The sequence below is a fragment of the Tursiops truncatus genome, chromosome 3 (genome assembly GCF_011762595.2).
Source record: "Tursiops truncatus isolate mTurTru1 chromosome 3, mTurTru1.mat.Y, whole genome shotgun sequence".
In the NCBI taxonomy this organism is placed as follows: Eukaryota; Metazoa; Chordata; class Mammalia; order Artiodactyla; family Delphinidae; genus Tursiops; species Tursiops truncatus.
Window position 1 is genome coordinate 131648873 of NC_047036.1, and position 18906 is coordinate 131667778.

General features: G+C 43.4%; 1 protein-coding gene and 1 pseudogene across 3 annotated transcripts in view; both read left to right on the forward strand.

Moving 5' to 3' along the window:
• Window positions 1-18906, forward strand: part of SGCD (sarcoglycan delta) — a 409144-nt gene that overhangs the window by 26785 nt on the left and 363453 nt on the right. The gene's annotated exons all lie outside the window — the stretch shown is intronic.
• On the forward strand, window positions 4316-4995 carry LOC109548207 (protein lin-28 homolog A pseudogene; annotated as a pseudogene).

Genomic DNA, 18906 nt, shown 5'->3' on the forward strand with positions numbered 1-18906 from the left:
GGCATAGGTTGGTGTGTAGACTCCATGAGTTAATGCACGTTAGGGGTGTACGTATAGCAGCCACTCACCCGTAGGAAGAGTCTGTGCCGGCGACAGAAAGTCATGGGAGACCCCATACCACATGGCAGTGGTTAGGGGCTCAGACTCTGGACGCATGCTCTAGGTACACATCTAGGTTCTGCTACTTACTTTGGCAAATTTCACAACCTCTCTGTGCTGCAATATACTGGGAGTAATAGCAATACCTACCTGTTCATAGGATTGTTATGAAGAGTAAATGAGGTGATGCATGTAAAGTGCTTAGAAATGGAGCTTGGCACACAGTAAGTGCCTTATGTTAGTGCTTGCCATTATCATCATCACCATCACCACCATCATCATCATTTACTGAAGGCTCATTTTGCACCAGACTCTATGCCATAGCAAGTTATAAGTATTATGTAACTTAATCCTTCAGTGGCTAGATAGCAACTTCACAGGGAGGAGAGAGGCTCAATAACTGGATTTGGGATCACAAAGCTAAAAAGTGGAAGAGTAGGGATTTGAATCCAAGCAGTCTGAGTGTGAAGCCTGGTTTATTAATCTGTGTGACATATTGTTGGGCAGTGCAGAAAGCCCTAGGACAAGTGTCAAGGAACTGGACACCTAGTGGGCCATGAACGACATCACCTTTTCCCTCTGGGGCTCAGTAAAGAAATGAATGCATTGAAGCAGGTGTCCTTGAGGACTGCAAGGCATCTTCCTGTTTGAACACTACAGTTTTGTCTTTTGAATTTCGCCTTGACCATGTGAGATCTCACTCTCTAGAGGGCTGATGCTTCTGACAGAGCATTCCAGCAGCCCAATCCAGATACCTTGGCCTCAGAAGACCTCCCCAAACACTGCAGTATTGATCGTCTACACTCTCATTTAGCACAAGTGGTCACTGAGTGGAAAAACTTAAAAGGCTTGGGGATTTTCAATAGGTGGCATGATCTCTTAGTCCAGTGAGTGTGAAATTATTCATCATTAGATGAAGTAGGAACCTAAGGAGTCACTTGCTCACACATCCTCATTTTGCAGATGATTGAACCAAAGTAGATGTGAGGTTGCCTGACCCAGCTTCAGCGCTCCAGCCATGCCGGGAACTTCTCAGGAGCAGGGATTACGTTCTATTCATCTTTGTAGGCATGACCCAGTGCCTGGTATGCAGTCGGCTTTCAATGTGTGTTTGTGAATTGTCAAACACATTTGACAGTTTTGTGCAGACCACATTCATGAGATGATGGATGTCAAGTACTCGGTCAGTGCTGGGCACATGATAGGTCCTTGATAAATTATAGCTAGCTATACCTGTGTTTAATAGATCCCCTAACTTCTCTTTCTCTTGCCATTCATCTAAATTACAAAATTCAAACCACTGTATTTGTGATTATTTAAGAAATGAATGTCCACTTGTTTAATAAAAACTTGTACAGAATTTTAAAATTTTTCTGTATAATCCCCATAAAACCCCTATGAGGTAGGTACCACTGTTACCCATATTTTACAGATGGGGAGTAGGAGGCTCCACGAAGTGCAGTAACTTGTCCAAGGTCACGCCGTTAGTGAGTGATGAAGCTGGGATAGAGTCGCAGGGAGTCTGGCTCTTGAGCCCATGCTCTTTTTTTTTTTATTTTTCTGCGGTACGCGGGCCTCTCACTGTTGTGGCCTCTCCCGTTGCGGAGCACAGGCTCCAGACACACAGGCTCAGCAGCCTTGGCTCACGGGCCCAGCCGCTCCACGGCATGTGCGATCTTTCCGGACCGGGGCACGAACCCGTGTCCCCTGCATCGGCAGGCGGACTCTCAACCACTGCGCCACCAGAGAAGCCGCAAGCCCACGCTCTTAATCAGTACACTGTGTTGCCCATTTTCCAAGTGCTATTTTTCACGAAGACAAGTTGAATTTGTTCAGTGCAATGTCTAAAACATGATTTATTTACCCAAAAGTAAGATAAAGATCCACTGAGGGTCAGAGGAAGGCATTCTAATATTTGTAAATTGGACACATTGTAAAACAGTAAAAGCCAGGGAGAATGGGCGGTGTGTTCCATAACTCAGAACACTAATACACCATCTGTTTGGAGAAGGCTCAAGGAACCGTTACCCAGTCAAACTAACTCAAGTAGAGGGGAGTGAGGATACACATGCAGAGGGAACAGGAAAGGGGGTCTTCTGGGTGCATGAGTGGACCTCACAGCCTCACTGTCAGGAACCAAAGGCAGCTCTGGGGATGCCCACCTTCTGGCTTTCCTGGACCACGTGGCCTTGGTCTTGCCCTGGAACATTTGTTTCTGTTGGCAGACCAAGATCCCTCTACCTTTGTGGTGCTACCAGTTACCTCCTGTGTTTATTCAGGTTTCCTGCTTCGTCGCATCTTCAACACGCATGTGCCTTTGACCTTTTCTCTGTAATGACTTTCCCCTTCAGCTCCCTGCCCCAGTCTGTTGTTACCCAGGTGAAATCCCAGAGAGGGAACTGCACTGGCTCAGCAGATTGTGCACACCACATTGTACTTGCTTATATGTCATGTGAGATGCCTTATCAGCTGTGACCTGAGTGGGCAAAGTCATGGAGTCAGAGTCCTGTTCGTTGAGCAGCCAGGCCAGAACTTCCCTCCCGCTAGGTCAGAAATTCACTTGAAAATCACACCTGCACTTGATCTTTGATAAACATTGCCCTTTTTAAGCTTTTCTCTTATTTCTTATGTTTTCTCAGAAGTCCTCCCAGGTTAAGGTGAAGACTCCTTCTTTTGTATTTGCTGTACCTGGTGCCCTGCAGCGGGGGGACGTGCAGTATGGCGTTATTTTATTTTCCTGTCTGTTTCCCCTACAGGGACTGTAACCTTAAACTATTCATTTTTATATCCACAGCTTTAAATATGTTGCTTAGCATGTAGTAGATATTTAGAATATTTATTGAATAAATGAATGGAAAAATAATTATGAATAGCCCGTCACTTTAAATTAAAGTGTGTAAAGATGGGTTAATAGAGCTTTATATGGCTTTTAAAATGAAGTATTAATAGATTTATTAAAGTAGACAGATCATAAATAAGATGAGTGCTTAAATTTGATTATGAAAAGGTATTTTTATTACAGACACTCCTTCCTGTGTATCAATGGCCTGCTATATTTTAATTACATGAGTCAGGAGTGTGAAATAGAAGAGAAGCAGGAGACACCATCCTAGTTAATATACAGATTTGCTCAGCAAATGGGAGCAAATGATATTATTGGCTTTAGTTATACTTTTCACTCAACACTGTTAATGAATATGTTGTGTGTGTGAGTAGCATTTGCTTCAGCTCGGATGCCAGCGTCACTTGGAAAGGCTTTTCATATTGAGAACACTGTGCTTTCCATCTCTCAGTGCTCTGTCTCTGACAGTCACTTTTTCATCCATTAGCTCAAATTCATCAAACTGAAAAATGGCCAAAAATGTTATTTTTTAAGCCGGCATGAACATTGTAATGCAGAAAAACAAAGGACAGAAATCCACTCTGTTCCATGAATAGTCCTGGGATACAGCTCTGTCATGTCCTGTTTCGTTTGAAGCTTACTGTGTTTTATACCTTTTGCAAGAATGCAGATCCTCAAGGATGATTTTGGTCCTTATAATCGCTGCAAAATGCTATGAACCAAGCTTGTTACAAATTTGTACAATTTATTGGGCACATTTGCTGCAGTTCAATTGGTATTAAGCACACTATGCAGTACACTGGTTTGTCTGGTCATTAAAGATTATAATAAAGAAAATCCTCTACTTTAATAGATCATAATTTACTAGGAAGAAAAAATACTACGTCCCCCCAAATGACAAATCTTTTAAGGGAGTGTGAAAGAAGAAATTAGCTAAAGCTAAAAGGCCTTGGAAGACTCCTTGCGTTGAGTCTTAAAGGATGGAGAAACCCTTTTGAGTGGTGACTGTAGCCTGGAAGCATGGGTGTTAAACTCTGATGGGATGCCTCAGACACTGTGCTTCCGTTGTTGAGAGCCCAGCCTCTGGAGAGAAAGGACAGGGTGGGGAAGGAGGAGAGTGGGGTGCTGACCCTAGTCGAGTTCAACAGGATGCAAATTGTAGACACTCTTGAGAGGTCACACTGGGAAACTTGAGTGCTAATTATAAATAACACTATGCAACGTTAGCCTATTTGGATAACATTCATGACCTTTCCCACTTGCTATCCTTTTCATACACTCAAAATTCATTTTTTGCCCTTTGCCTCCGGACTTCTCTGGGGCCAGCAGCCCACCGACCAGGGGCCCGGGGCCGCGCGGACTCAGCCGACTACCATGAGCTCTGTGTCAGACCAGCAGTTTGCAGGTGGCCGGAGGAGGCGCAGGAGAACGCGGCCCGGGCGGACGAGGAGCCGCAGCTGCTGCGCAGAGCCGGCATCTGCAAGTGCTTCAACGTGCGCATGGGATTCGGCTTCCTGTCCATGACTGCCTGCACGGGGGTCGCACTCGAGCCCCCAGTGGATGTCTTTGTGCACCAGAGTAAGCTGAACATGGAGGGCTTCCGGAGCCTGAAGGAGGGTGAGGCCGTGGAGTTCACCTTTAAGAAGTCTGCCAAAGGCCTGGAATCTATCCGAGTCACCGGCCCTGGTGGGATGTCCTGCATTGGGAGCGAGAGGCGGCCCAAAGGGAAGAACACGCAGAAACGCAGATCAAAGGGAGATAGCTGCTGCAACTGCGGAGGTCTAGGCCATCATGCCAAGGAATGCAAACGGCCACCCCAGCCCAAGAAGGGGCACTTCTGCCAGAGCATCAACCGTATGGTAGCCTCGCGTCCGCTGAAGGCCCAGCAAGCTCCCAGCTCCCAGGGAAAGCCAGCCTGCTTTCGGCAGGAGGAAGAAGAGATCCACAGCCCTGCCATGCTCCCCGAGGCCCAGAATTGAGCCACAGTGGGTGGGGGCTATCCGTGTGTGATCAGGAAGTTTTGAGGAACAGGCATCGATCGGCAGAGTGGAGAAAGGGGGGACAGGGTGGGTAGGGGGCAGCTGGCACTGCCGTATATCTCAGGCCGGGGTCTACAGCATCACCCCCTCTTCCCTCTTGGTGGAGGGAAGGGGTGAGGCAAAGAAACTCCAATCATGCTCTATCCAAATGCACGTGAGGGCTTTGGGGGTAACCCTTCCTGCATGCTTTATCTGAGTCTCCACCCCCAGAATCTCCAGCTTTTGAAAGTGGCCTGGATAGGGAAGTTGTTTTACTCTTCAAGAAGTATATGGAATAATATTTCCCATGCCAGAGTGAAAAGATTAAGCATGAGACCAGATTGATGGACCCAACCCACAAGCCACTACCTTCTGTAGGAGGAAATATCTCAGGGGTAAGGCAGGGTTTTCCGCATCCTGTCTCCTCATAACCCCCTCCTGGGACAGAGTGCTGAGAACTGTCCCAAGCAATGGGTTGTGATGACAGGCAAAAGGGGGGTTGAGGAACAGCTGCAGACCTGCTGCTTCTAAGCCCACTCCCACCCCATTCTGGGCCAATGCAATTTTATTTATTTGCTCCCTTGGATGACTGTACCTTGGGTCCCACTTTCTCCAGGATGCCAACTGCACTAGCTGTGTGCGAATGACGTATCTTGTGCATTTTAACTTTTTTTTTCATAATATAAATATTCTGGTTTTGTATTTTTGTGTATTTTAATCTAAGGCCCTCATTCCTGCACTGTGTTCTCAGGTACATGAGCAATCTCAGGGATAAGTCGGCAGCAGCTCCAGGTCTGCACAGCAAGAATACTTTCTGTTGCTGTATCACCAGAGAGAACAACTATTTGGAGCGTATAGCCTATTGAACTCCTCATTTTTGCCAACTAGAGCTGGCTTTTCTGCCATAGTGTCCTCTTGAAACCCCTCCACCTTCAGTGTTTCATGGGAGACTAGGTTTTAACTGGGTTGCCTCATGACTTGGTCTCCTTCTACTGAAAGATTGGAAATTGGCCTGAACAGGAAAAGGTGGTACAGAGAGGTTAGGAGAGGCTGGGCCAGGTGAAAGGTGCAGAGAGGGGAAGCCAAGATTAGGCCGAGGTCATCTGTATGTGTGATAAAGGATTCCTGTTCCGGACCTCTAATCCCAGGGCACAGGACTCACTTTACATACCAGGTCCATCCTTCACTGGATTGGGCTAGGCCTAACACACACAACAGGGTGTATTGTGTATGTTTTTGTAAAAACTGTGAGCTGATAAGGACAGGTTTTAAGAACGATTCCTCTGTACCCATCTTGAGCTGCCCAGAGATGGATGTATGAAACAAGGATAAGATCCTTAATCTTTAACAATTCTGAGAGAACATCAGCTTCCAGAGAGACCATCAGCGATGGCTTCTTGGTGGTTCCCAGAGCCAGTATCCTGCCCTGCTGCAGCAGTGATTAGTGTCATGGTAGCTAAAGGAGAAAAGCGGGTGTCGTTTACGTGCTGTGAGATCACTGCAAACCTACCTCACTGTGTTGTAATGGGGCAAATGCAATAGAATGCATTGGGTGATGTGTGTCTGATCCTGGGTTCTTGTCTCCCCCAATTGCTGCCCCCCTCTAGTTATTGTATTTGTCTGGGCTTCGTAGGACTTCACAGGTAGCTGATTTGGTGGTTGCTAGGTGGCCTAGTTTGCGTAAATATAATGAGTTGGTCTTCTGCATGTTCTTTTGGGATTTTATTGTTTACAAACTTCTTTTTATATTGAGAAAAACAGCCAAAGCATCTTTGACAAAGGGTCTATACCAGCCAAAAAGATCTGAAACATAAGCTTGGGGGCCCCCCTTCTTGAAGTGGGAGGTCTTGAACCACACTTTCTTCTGTGTTCCCCTTCCCCTGTTTCCCATTTCAAACAAGATCTTCTGTCCTAAAAACTGGATTCCTACCCCCTCTCCTTTCCCCCTTTGTGCCCCCCCAAAATAGTCCATATACCTGTACGTTTAATTTGTGGGGTGTCTGTGGTTAAATGACTTGTGCAAAAATCCTGAAGAAGCTAAGAACTCTCCATCCCTTATTCCCAGTCTCCTGAGCCATGATGTGATCCTGCCAAACAGACTGCTGTCTTTGGATGGATTAAAACCTACTTTAATCTCTAATCCTAGGGTAGAGAGGAGCAATGAAGGGGCCTTCCATGTAGAAAGTGGGGTTGGGAGACCACGAAAGGAAAGATGAATGTTTAGGCAAGTCACTCAGGAACTTATATGCAGGTGCAAGAAACTTAAGTTGAAGTGGCCGCAAGATTGTTTAATAGGAGATGGACGAATGTAATTCCATGTTTACTGCTAGAAACCAAAGCTTTGTGTGAAATCTTGAATTTATGGGGAAGGAGGGAGGGTAGAAAAGCATGTACCTTTCCCTCATCCCTTCCCCTCATTACTGCAGGAGGCTGAGCCCCCTTGGGCTTTGGCGACCCCATCTGGGCAGTGTTTATTTGATGGTTGATTTTGCTGTGCCAGATACTTCCTTTCCCATTTGCTATCATTTTGTAACACACATGCTGACCCTTTTCCCTTCCCCTTCTTTTCCTTGGGAAAATACAGTGAATGATCACTTATTGGTACTAAAAAAAAAAATTCATTTTTTTTTGTGATTCTAGAATTGAGAAAAATTATGTCAGAAAATCTCCCTGAAAGTATTTCTGTCTTTTTCCGTCACACTTAGCTGCTCACACGTGGAATTTTTAGGTATTTTGGGTCATGCAGCTGTGAACTCTGAATGGCTCTCAGAAATCGGAAGTTGTGACCACATCTTGGGGATTTCTGCACTCTTACTGAGGCATTAAGCAATAATAGGAGAGAAGTTCTGAATCCTAAGAGGCATATTACCACTGTGAACTTAAGGATCAGTCCTTCCACAGCAGACATGACCTTATTCAGACTGTAGAAAGAGACACAGTCATGAATATGAAGTTTTAAGTCAGTTGGGTTGCCTGTGTCACTAGTTAGAATTTCTAAGTTTAGAGTGGCTTTGTAAATACTTTGTCTAGAACTGATTGTCTAATATGGTATTAAAATTAAGTCACATGAAAAATTCAGTTCCTGAGTCACACGAGCCGTGTCGCACACAGTCAATAGCTACATGGGGTTAGTAGCCACCATCATCATCAGAGCAGATAGAAAACATGTCCACCATTGCAGAAAGGTCTTTGTTACAAAACAGGTCTCGAATCCGCAAGCCTACCTCTTAGATAGGTCTTGGAGAGCATGAAACGCCAACATGGACAGAGAAGTTTTTCATTTCCCCCTATACAACAATTTGTGCCTTTTCTTTCCATGCCCTGGACAGTTTTTAAGACCTGGAGCCATAGGCTTGAGGTGGGAAAAACCACCTTAAAAACCTCAAGGCCCCAGAAAACCCTCAATTTAACAGAAAGGTTCTCATAATCTGATGAACAGATGGCCGCAAATAACTACATTTCTAGCAGCTTTGTTCCTTTTCCTCATACCCGTTCTCTTCCTCCTCTCCTCTTTTCAGTATTTCTCCTCCGGTAGGTAGTGAGGCTGTGATAGATTTTTCATCTTCCCAGTGAGGAGCAAGGTGGACCTTTGATGGGTGAAGGGCTGTATGGAGCAGGAAGGATCAGGGACCGCTTCTGAGCCTTATTCTTCAAACCTGTAAAATATGCAGTTTGACCAAATGATGCTCTACAAATGGTCCTCTACAGCTTATATAGTTTCTAATTAAGGGATCCTCCTATACTCTTGGACTCAGAATGAGAGACTGAGTCGCTTCTTCCTCTAAAAGTGTGTGTGTATTTATGTGTGCCCACACTATATTTAGTTAGACAAAAATCCAAGATGCTAAATACCAGGAAGTGTATCTCATGTGCTGTTTTTTTACTTTCTCATCTTAACCCATTCAATTATTTAATGAGTAATTAGTCTCATTATCTATTGCTGTGCAGCAAACCACCCCAAAACTTAGCAGCTAAATATAACAGTAATAATTTATTTTGCTCAGGACTCTTCAGTTGGGGCAGAGCTCAGTGGAAATGGCTTCCCTCTGCCCCCATGATGTCTGGCACCTGAGCTAGGGAGACTCCAAGGCTGGGGTTGACTCAACAGCAGGGGCTAGAATCATCTAGAGTCTTCCTTACTTATGTGTGGGCAGTTGACGCTGTCTGTGAACTGTGACCTCTGTAGGCCAGAACACCTACACGTGGCTTCTCCTTGTGGGCTAATGTGGGCTTCCTGTTCTCATGGTAGCTGGGTTCCAGGATGCATGTTCCACTTAAACGAGGTAGAAGTGCCTAATGCTGTTATGACCTAGACTTAGAAGTCAGGTAGCATCACTCCTACATCACTCTGTTAGTGAAGGCAGACACAAAATCCTGTCTAGATTCAGGGGGAAGGCACACAGAATCCCCTCTACATGGGGGAGTTGCAAGGTTCTGGAGGAGCTTGTAGGATGGGAGATTGTTGTGGGTTGAATGGTGGCCCCCAAAAGATAAGTCTTCAGCTTAATCCCTGGAACCTGTGAACGTTACCTTCTTTCACCTTTACTAGGTTAAGGATCTTGAGATGAGGATATCATCCTGGATTATTTAGGCAGACCCTAAATCCAATGACAGGTGTCTTTATAAGAGTCAGGCAGAGAAATATTTGACATAGACAGAAGAGGAGGAGGCAGTATGACCACAGAGGCAGAGGTTGGAGCGATGTGGCCATGAGGAATGCCCACAGCCTCTGGAAGATGGAAAAGGCAAAGAAGGAATTCCCCTCTAGAGCCTCCAGAGGGAGTGGAGCCCAGCTGACACCTTGGTTTCAGACTTCTGGCATCCAGAAATGTGAGAGAATGAATTTCTTTTGTTTTAAGCGATCAGTTTGTGGTAATTTGTACGGTAGCCTTCTGGAAACGAATGCAGAGATAGGGTTCTGGCCATCGTTGGAAAGTACAGATGGTCCCCAACTTAGGATGGTTCGAATTACGATTTTTCAAGTTTATGATGTTGCAAGAGTGACGTGAATGCAGTAGATCCAGTTTTTAATTCTGAGCCTTTCCTAGGCTAGAGATGTGTGGTACGGTCCTGTCTGGTAACACTGACCTGCAGCTTACAGCCCCCAGTCAACCATGCCATCACAAGGGCGAACACCCTGTATAGACTTGCACCCATTCTGTTTGTCACTTTTAGTGCAGCATCCACTAAATTACATGAGATATTCCATACTCTATTATAAAACAGGTTTTGTGTTAGATGAGTGTGCCCCACTGTAGGCTAGTGTAAGTGTCCTGAGCACATTTAAGTTTGGCGAGGCTTAGCTGTGATGTTTGGTAGCTTAGGTGTATTAAATGCATTTTCGACTTAAGATATTTTCAACAGATGGTGAGGTTTTCGGAATGTGACCCTATTGTAAGTTGAGGAAGATCTGTACTATGTGCCACACCACCACCACCACCAACTGCTACAGACCATGCACACACCACACGTACTGAGCACAGTGCTGAGTGCCCACCTGAGTTCTCTCTTCTTTCCTTGCAGTGAACGTGTGAGGCAGGGTGCTATTATCTCCCATTTAGCTATGAGGAAACTAAAGCCCAGAGCTTGATTAACCTCCCCAACTTCTTCAGCTAGTAAGTAATAGGGTTAGTATGTAGTTTTTATGTCTGCATACATACTACGTATACAAGGACATATTACGTGTACATATACACGCATGTGTACAAATATGTCGAACTCGAAAATTTATGCTTTTAACTTTATTCAGAAATGTTTACTGTCAAAAAATAAAAATGTGTCATAACCAGTAATGCATTCACTTGCAGAATTTTCAGTGGCACTGCTGGTCATTGTGTAGCTAGGAATAACAAGGAGTGGACATTTTAAAGCTACTTCAGTACTGGTTCAGTCTTTGACGACTACAAGCAGTTTTAGCTTCTTGAATACTTTAAGGAGTCACAGTAACTACAGAACCAGCACCTGTGTTATAAGAATCATGGTTTGGTTGCCTTTTGAATTACTTTTCTGCCTTTCCTAAGCCACATGTGAAATCATCTAACTAAATAAGGAGTTGCTTTGATAAATAAGGATTTAAAGAATAGGGAAAACAATCCTTAGTAGGATCATAGCCTTTCTATATTTAATAGAGAAACCTCCTAACTGGAATGCTTGTAGTATACATAAAAGTACGCGTATTAGTCAGCCTTTAATTATCGGCCAGCTTTATTAAGTGGAAAACGTCTCAGCATCTCCTAACAATTGATTTGCTAATAGTAGATGCTCTGTGTTTATTGTTACAGGAGGAGTTAGTGAGTGGAACTTGGGCTCAGCTTAAGCCTTTTTCAGTGGAAAACAATACAGTGTAGAGCACTGAGTCATTTAATAGCCAGTTACTAAGACCCTAATGTGAGCAGACACTGTGATGGCGCCCTGACGTGTGGTTCCCGCCACAAAATCTAACAGTTAAAAAATCCATAAAATCATTATCATCACCATGTGGGCATAATCATCACTTAATTCCAACAAGCATTTTTAGGTGCCTACAACTTACCGAGAGACACGATAAAAGAAAAAAGAACTTCATTCTATCCACATAACATCCCTTAGGTTGGTAAACGTTCTTGGCACCTTAGAAAGTTGGTTCACATCTACTGCATTTTGTGATTCTCTGCAAGCATCCCCATGGGAAAGATATGGCAGGGGTAATTTAATTTTACACTTTTGACTGAAGGGGCAGCTGGGGATCAGCGATCGGTTTAAGGTCTCATGCCTAATAAGTACTACAATCAACCCCCCATTTTAGAAAAAATAAGAATGAACAGTGAGCAGTAGAGCTCAGCAGCAAATACCTTTTGCGGACTCAAGGAAGTCGTTGAGCCAGGGCCTGTGGATGTGTGGTAAAAGACTCGGCACATTTTCGTCCCTTAGCTAGCCGTCATATTTGGGTTGCCCAACGGCAGGGAGTTTTGACCATTAATACACTGACTGTAATCGGCCATGTTAAGCAAGCATGTTTTCTCTCTCTAACAATTCTCTTAACTCCAAGATTAAAAAAAAGTACTCTTCCTAAAATCCAAAAATAGAGGGAAATGATCATTTGGGTCACTCATTGGGTTAAACCAATTTCATGCCATACATAATTGGTTGCTATTTTAGAAGTGAATGGTTTATGGCTCACATAAGCAATTTTATATATTCTTAATTGAAACCTGCACTGCCGTTGTTGGCAAGGAGGGTTCCACGAGAGCAGAGATGATTTGTGTCTTGTTCATTCACTGGTGGAGAGCCTTGGGCTTCTGACTTTTGCGCTTGTTTTTGGAAAAGAATTTTCTGGTCCCAGTTAAGTGACTGGTTTCCGTTTGAAATCTTCAACTCTGCAAATCTCTTGTTAGTCTAGTTACTATCTGTGACAGCCTAATGAATGAGTAACAGTCATTTACTCAACAAACGTGTGTTGATTTCTTCCTGTGGGCCAGCCACTGTACTGGGTACTGGAGGTACAGCAGAGAACAAAAGTAAATGCGGTCCCTCCTCCGAGAGCTTGGCATCTGGTGGGGAAACTTGATCACGTGATCAAACAAATAAATGTAAAAATGCCACTGTGCTGAGTGGATGCTGTATGAACATATAGAGGGGTGATTTGGCATAGTCAAAGAGGGGGCTTCCAAGACAAGATGATTGTATAACCACTAAAAGTGAAACTGAACAACAGAAAAAGAGATGGTGGCAATCCAGTAATGTTGGATGTGGATTCCTAGAACATCTGATGATAGTAGCTTCCTTGGGGAGAGGAGTTGGGGGGGGTGGGGGGAGGTGGGATGGGAGGACAGATGGGAGAGGCCAGCAGAAGGCAACTTTCCCTTGCTTTACCATTTTCTATTGACCTTTTGCAAGGAGAATATACTTATGTAATACTTGTGAGATTCAAAAAAGTAAAAATAATGAGCTAAAAGGAAAAGAGAAGAAAAATCATAAATAGAAAAGAAATAAGGGTGTATCATGATAGTTGCTTCCTTTAAAGACCCTTTGGCTACATTGTGGTTGAATTAGGGACCTCATCTGTAAGGATAAATGCAGACTGTAATTCCTCACACTTAATTACAAGCACTTTCTGCATTAGAAAAAGGGAGGTTGTTTAGAATAAGTCTTCTGCTTTTTTCATTGGCGCAGACAGAATTTGGCTGCTCGTAGGTACATTAACTGCAGGATTTGCAAATAGATTATTGTCATTAGTAGGATGACTTGTATTGAGAGCTTATCCTGTGCCAGGCATGGTACTGAGCAACTAACAGTGGGCATATGATTTCATCCCTGTAACACACCTAGAAGATGGTTGCTGTAGTTATCTCCCTTTCCCAGATGAGTGAACTGAGGCTTAAAAGAGTGGTCAAGTCACTTTTCCTACGGTTTCAGTAAATGACAGAGCTGGGATGCGAAGGAAAACTGAACCTAGAACTCCTAACAACTGTGCCATACACCCTCCCATGATACTCTGCAGGCTGAGGCGTCACTGTTCCTCAGAGCCTCCAGTCCCCGTGCTTGTGGCATTATTGGGATGGTTCAAAGAGTCAACAGCAAGGGCACGTGAAGAAAGCTGATGGTCTGTAGTATCTCTCCACTGATTTCTAGAACCTTCTAAGTATCCAAACATTAGGATAAATACTTCTTACTCCCAGCTGGTGGTATGCCTCCTACACAGTATATTGAGAAATTGTCTTCTCTTTGTGTTTTCTAATGGACCTTACTGATTCTCTTCTCTCACATTGCACGAATCACTTACTGAGCTTAGAGAGGTTCAGATGCCTCACATCAGCAGACTTAATTACATGGGAGCAAATCCTCCCAGTCTAGACTGCCCAGCTTCTTGGCTCATTTCCCATCACACTCTCATTGTCCAGAGTTGTTCTGAAGCCATGCTGCCAACTGATGCTTTGGAAGGATCCTGATGTGTAAAAAAAAAGTGATGTTAGAGAAAGCAGAGGTGTGGTTTACAGGCTTCAGAGAAGACAGACCTGGGTTCAAACCTCAGCTCTGCTACTGGTGAGCCAAGTGCTATTGGAAAAGGAGCTTAACTCCTTTGAGCTTTGCTTTACTTGTTTGTAGTAATGGGATTCGGAAGTTGTGTTAAAGATTGGCACTAACCAGAAAGTAGAGCGTGGTAGACACCCACAAATGCTTACTATTATTATTGTCAACTTGAACACTTGGAGAGTCACCTTACAAAGAGGAGAAGAGGATTCATTTGCTAAAATTCAGCACAGAGTCATAAGCTCACTTTCAAAGAAATGACTAATGGAGTCTTAAAAGCATATTTAATGTGGGTGTGGCTGAAAAATCATCATTGCTACAAGAATTACAGTCACTCCAATATTTTTTTCTATACACATTATTGCTGATTCAACTTGAAACAGAACTGTGTGAAACACAGGAAACGATAACCATGTCAGAGGATGAGACAGCCTATTAAGAAGCAAACTACTAAATAAACAACATAATTATGTATTCTGATATGTCCTTTGAAGGAAATAAAGAGAGAGATGTGATACTTCGTAATTGGCCATGGCTTGCTTCAGAGCCAGATCAGCATATGCATCTCTGGAGAGGTGAAGTTTAGTAAAAGCCTGAAGAATGCATTGTGACAGCCATGAAGAGCTGAGGGAGATTCCAGGCATTGGGAGAGGCAAGTTCAAAGGCCCTGATGGGGAGAAGGCATGGAGTAGGCAGTCCCCTATGGAGGTAGGAAGACAGAGTCACTCTTCAGTATTCACTGTAGGAAGGTGCACCCTTGAGAGAGGCAATGAAGGAACAACACACTTCCACTTGGGCCCCTGCTCTGCCCCATGTCATCTCCGAGAGGCCATTTGACCTTTAATGGCTTGTTCCTGATTTGTATGATTTGATGCTTACTCAAGGTGGTTCAAAAGTCTCGCCCTTTTGGAAGCCTTGTGTCTTTGGCTGGTCTATTCAGAGGCAGTACCCGCTGTCTGTCCGGAAGATTGATTGTCCAAATGCCCTGGAAACATTGGTGATGGCCTGATGGCTGCTAACGTCACTGGCCGGCCTCTGAGATGGCACCATCATAGAAAACTCTTCAAGAAGGAACACGTTGGAGAGCAATTTATGAATATACATTCCATTTGGTTTATTGCAGAGTCCACAGCAACCTTAAAGTATTGTAAATGGGCTCCACTATCTAATCAGGGAATGCTAACAGTCTATTAATTGTCATTTCTGATTATTTGCATTTAATTAAGGGGTACTCTTGAGAAAATGAAGGACAGCCTAACCTCAAACTATGGCTTCACATCTTGGATAATTGAGTATAATTTCTGTCTTTGCAGCTTTCCTAAATGGTTTATTTCTCCAGATGTTTCCTAAAAACTATGATTTTACCTCTTTCCTTCCAGTGGATGACCAGGGATTTCTCGTAAAAGCTTATATGGTTTAGTTTTCTCAACTAAATTAAAGCTTAATTAGCCAAAAATCCATATCTATAAATAGTTTATGAAATTTATACAAGCATAATTAATTTCAGTTAATTGCATAAATAGCTTTTCCATGCAGACAGTAATCTTTTCTCTGCTGACCTCTAAACGTCAGCTTTCAGGTTATCTATGTTTCTAGGCATCCCTGGTAATGCTAAATCAACTTGCATAATTCTAAAAGTATTACTCTCTCCTTTGATTTATGACTTTTATCATGGAAGTCAGTGATTACCTCGGCAACTCATGTTTCATATTTTGAAAATGCAATGAAAAAAGTGCACTAGAATAGCAGTGCTTTTGTTTTGATGGAAGCCCAAAAGAAAAATTAGAAAAATGATTTTGATAACATTCTCCTAAGGCCACTAGTTCTCATAAAGTTACCTAGGCTTTTTTAGTCTATTTGAATGACAGTTCAAATTACATTGATCAGCGACATGTCAAAAAGAGTAGCTATTATGTTTTAAATCTCCTGATATTTCCAGGATTTCTCTTCCTGAGAAGAATGATGACTTTACCATACACTGAGGCTGATTCTCTTGCTGCAGAAGCTATTCCCTTTGCAGAAGTCTTTAGAAAGCCATTTTTAATCTTAAAGAATTATTCCCTAAAAACATAACCTTCTCACTTGACTGGAAATTAAACTTTCTTATTAGTTCCCTCATTATTTCCTTAAAAAGTCTTGCATATACATTGAGGATGGTGAAATTCTCCCTTTTCCTCTCTTCCTTCTTCATTTTCTGTAACGGAGTGGTTATTGATTTTGGAGCTCTTTCAGAAGACCCAGAAGCTTCTTTCCCAGGAACACCCAGCAAAACTTGCCATCTGTCTCACTGGCCTGAATGGTGTCACATGCCCGTCTCTGGACCAGTAACTGTGGCCAGAAGGCATGATTATTATCGTTCGCTTGGACATGAGTCACAAGTCCCATGCCTAGTACCCAAGGCCTGTGCAGAGAGGTATGAAAGCAGAATAAAAATGAGGGTCATCCCAAGTGAAGTGATGGGGATGGTTGGAAGGTAATCACAGGTGCATCTCACAGAGCTGAATTTACTGCATTTTTCTGCGATGATAACAGCAGAAGCCCGGGGAGCCTCTTGACTTTAGAGTGACTTTTGCTTCAAGATGGTCAGTGTATGTGAATTTCGAATCTGAAAAGTGCTATTCCTTGCTGTATTTCTCCAAGGTTCATTAACAACCAGTATTATAGAACCAATTCAAAAGGAACATGTGTTCAGTGACTATCTTATTATTAGCTTCAGGGCTACATTTTTTTAAAAATGCATAATGAAATCCATGGAATATTTCAAAAGAATGTGGCACTTTGCAAAATTGGCTTTGGGGGCTGTGCCTGGCTTAGAGTTGGAAGGAAAAATGTCTGGCAGTTGCATGAATTGGAAAACCTTTGGTCTGTCTCTAGGCTGCAGTTAGCCATAAGCAGTTGAAAAAAAGAGAAATCCAGAATGTGCATGACTTTCAGAGGATCTGTAGAGGTTCAATACCTTTTTAGTCTTGTACACAGACTCTAGGAAGGTCGTTTTCCCCTGTGGGTATGAAGACACCCTCCCTACCTTTGTCGGGGTTTTGCTCACTTCAGAGGATAAGAAATGGGAAGTGGCTATTGTTAGTGACAAGATAGTGCTTCAAGAATAGCAAGGGTCACTATTCCTTCTCCCTAAGGATTGGTAAAGCACAAGTACACACGTACTTGGTAGCTTTTCCTAAATACCTATCATTACCACTTTCTTTCCAGAACCACGTGGAGTCTCATCATTATTAAAGTCAGGACACTTGAGTTATGGTCTGGGCTTCGTTACAAGCTTTGGGACCTTGGGTACACTACTCGTCCCCTCTGGGCATCCCGGTCCATGCTGATAAAATGGAGAGTCTCAAAGGTACACAGGACCAAGTTATATCTCAGGTAGCTTTTATCTTTGGAGTTGTGAACATCTGGAAGGGGGAAATGTAGAAGAGGGACTTGTGGTTTAAAAAGTGCATCTTCGGGACTTCCCTGGTGGCGCAGTGATTGAGAGTCCGCCTGCCGATGCAGGGGACACGGGTTCGTGCCCCGGTCTGGGAGGATTCCACATGCCGTGGAGCGGCTGGGCCCGTGAGCCATGGCCACTGGGCCTGCGGATCCGGAGCTTGTGCTCCGCAACGCGATAGGCTGCAACAGTGAGAGGCCCACGTACCGCAAAAAAAAAACAAAAAAAAAAACTGCGTCTTCCTTAGCTTCTCTTAACTATCAACTTAAAATGTCTAAGATTAAAAAAAATGAGGAATTATTCCATCAACAAACTAGGGGTGACAGTCAATCTCTCTCACCAAACTCTTGGAGGAATTTTCATGAACCTTTAAAGTTTATGGAACTGTATTAAAGGACACAATTAAAGATACTGTATGTTAAGTCATCAGAAATAGAGAATTCCCCCCCTTATTAGAAGTTTCTTAGGAGATGCTTTAATTTTGGACCTGTATTTGTGCCCTGGATGCAAAATCCACTATCAGTAGCACCTGGAAAGATGAACATTTCCTCTTCTTTTCTTTGTGGTTGCTGTTTTTGAGTCAGTCTGCTCTCAGTTCTCTAACCCCACAGGGAATACACACACACACACACACACACACACACACACACACACACAATTACACATGCATGTGTACATGAGACACAAATGCATACATATGTGCACAAATACATGTATATAGACACATATACACGTTTACCCATACACATACATGTGTATACACACATACATACATATATATGTATGCATACAGCTATATATATACACACAGACATATATACATAGACCTACACACAAACTAGTAAGAGGCTACAATCCCCATAAACAACCTCCAGAAATAGGAAAGAGCCAAGGCCTCCTGTGTTTTGGGAGATGCAGTTCCCATGTAGAACAAGGATTCGTGAGTAACCAGGCAAACTGGAAAAAGTTGTCCTTTATGAATTTCCTCTGTTCAGAGTGTGAGAGATGAGAACCTTCCCGTCACCTGAAGGAAAGTTGAAGCTATGGATGTGAGAAGGGCGTTCAGTCAGTGTCCATGGGGACAGAGTGTATACCCGGGAGCAGCATCGCACCCAGTTAGGTCTTTCCCCTTGGTGTGAAATCAGGCGATATGGAGCCTCTGGAAGAAACTACATGATAAAGAATAGGAACACCATCCTGAAGACGTGAGAAAAAGCACCCTGCTGCAAATGATGTACTTTACAAATCAGAAGGATTTAGAAAACTGAGGGGCAGGTGGTGGTAAACGGCGGAAAGGTCATTGTGATTTCTCTGTGGCAGAAGAATGGAAATGTGTAAGGACAGGTCAGGCAGAGACAAAAAGGTCGTAGAATCAGGGAAAATGACATAGAAAACACTGTAAGGGCAGTAAAAGGGCAATAGTGAAATTAAAACCCACCGCAGAGTCAGCAAAGAATTCACGCTGAGAAAAAGTAAACCAGCTAAGTGAAGAATAAAAA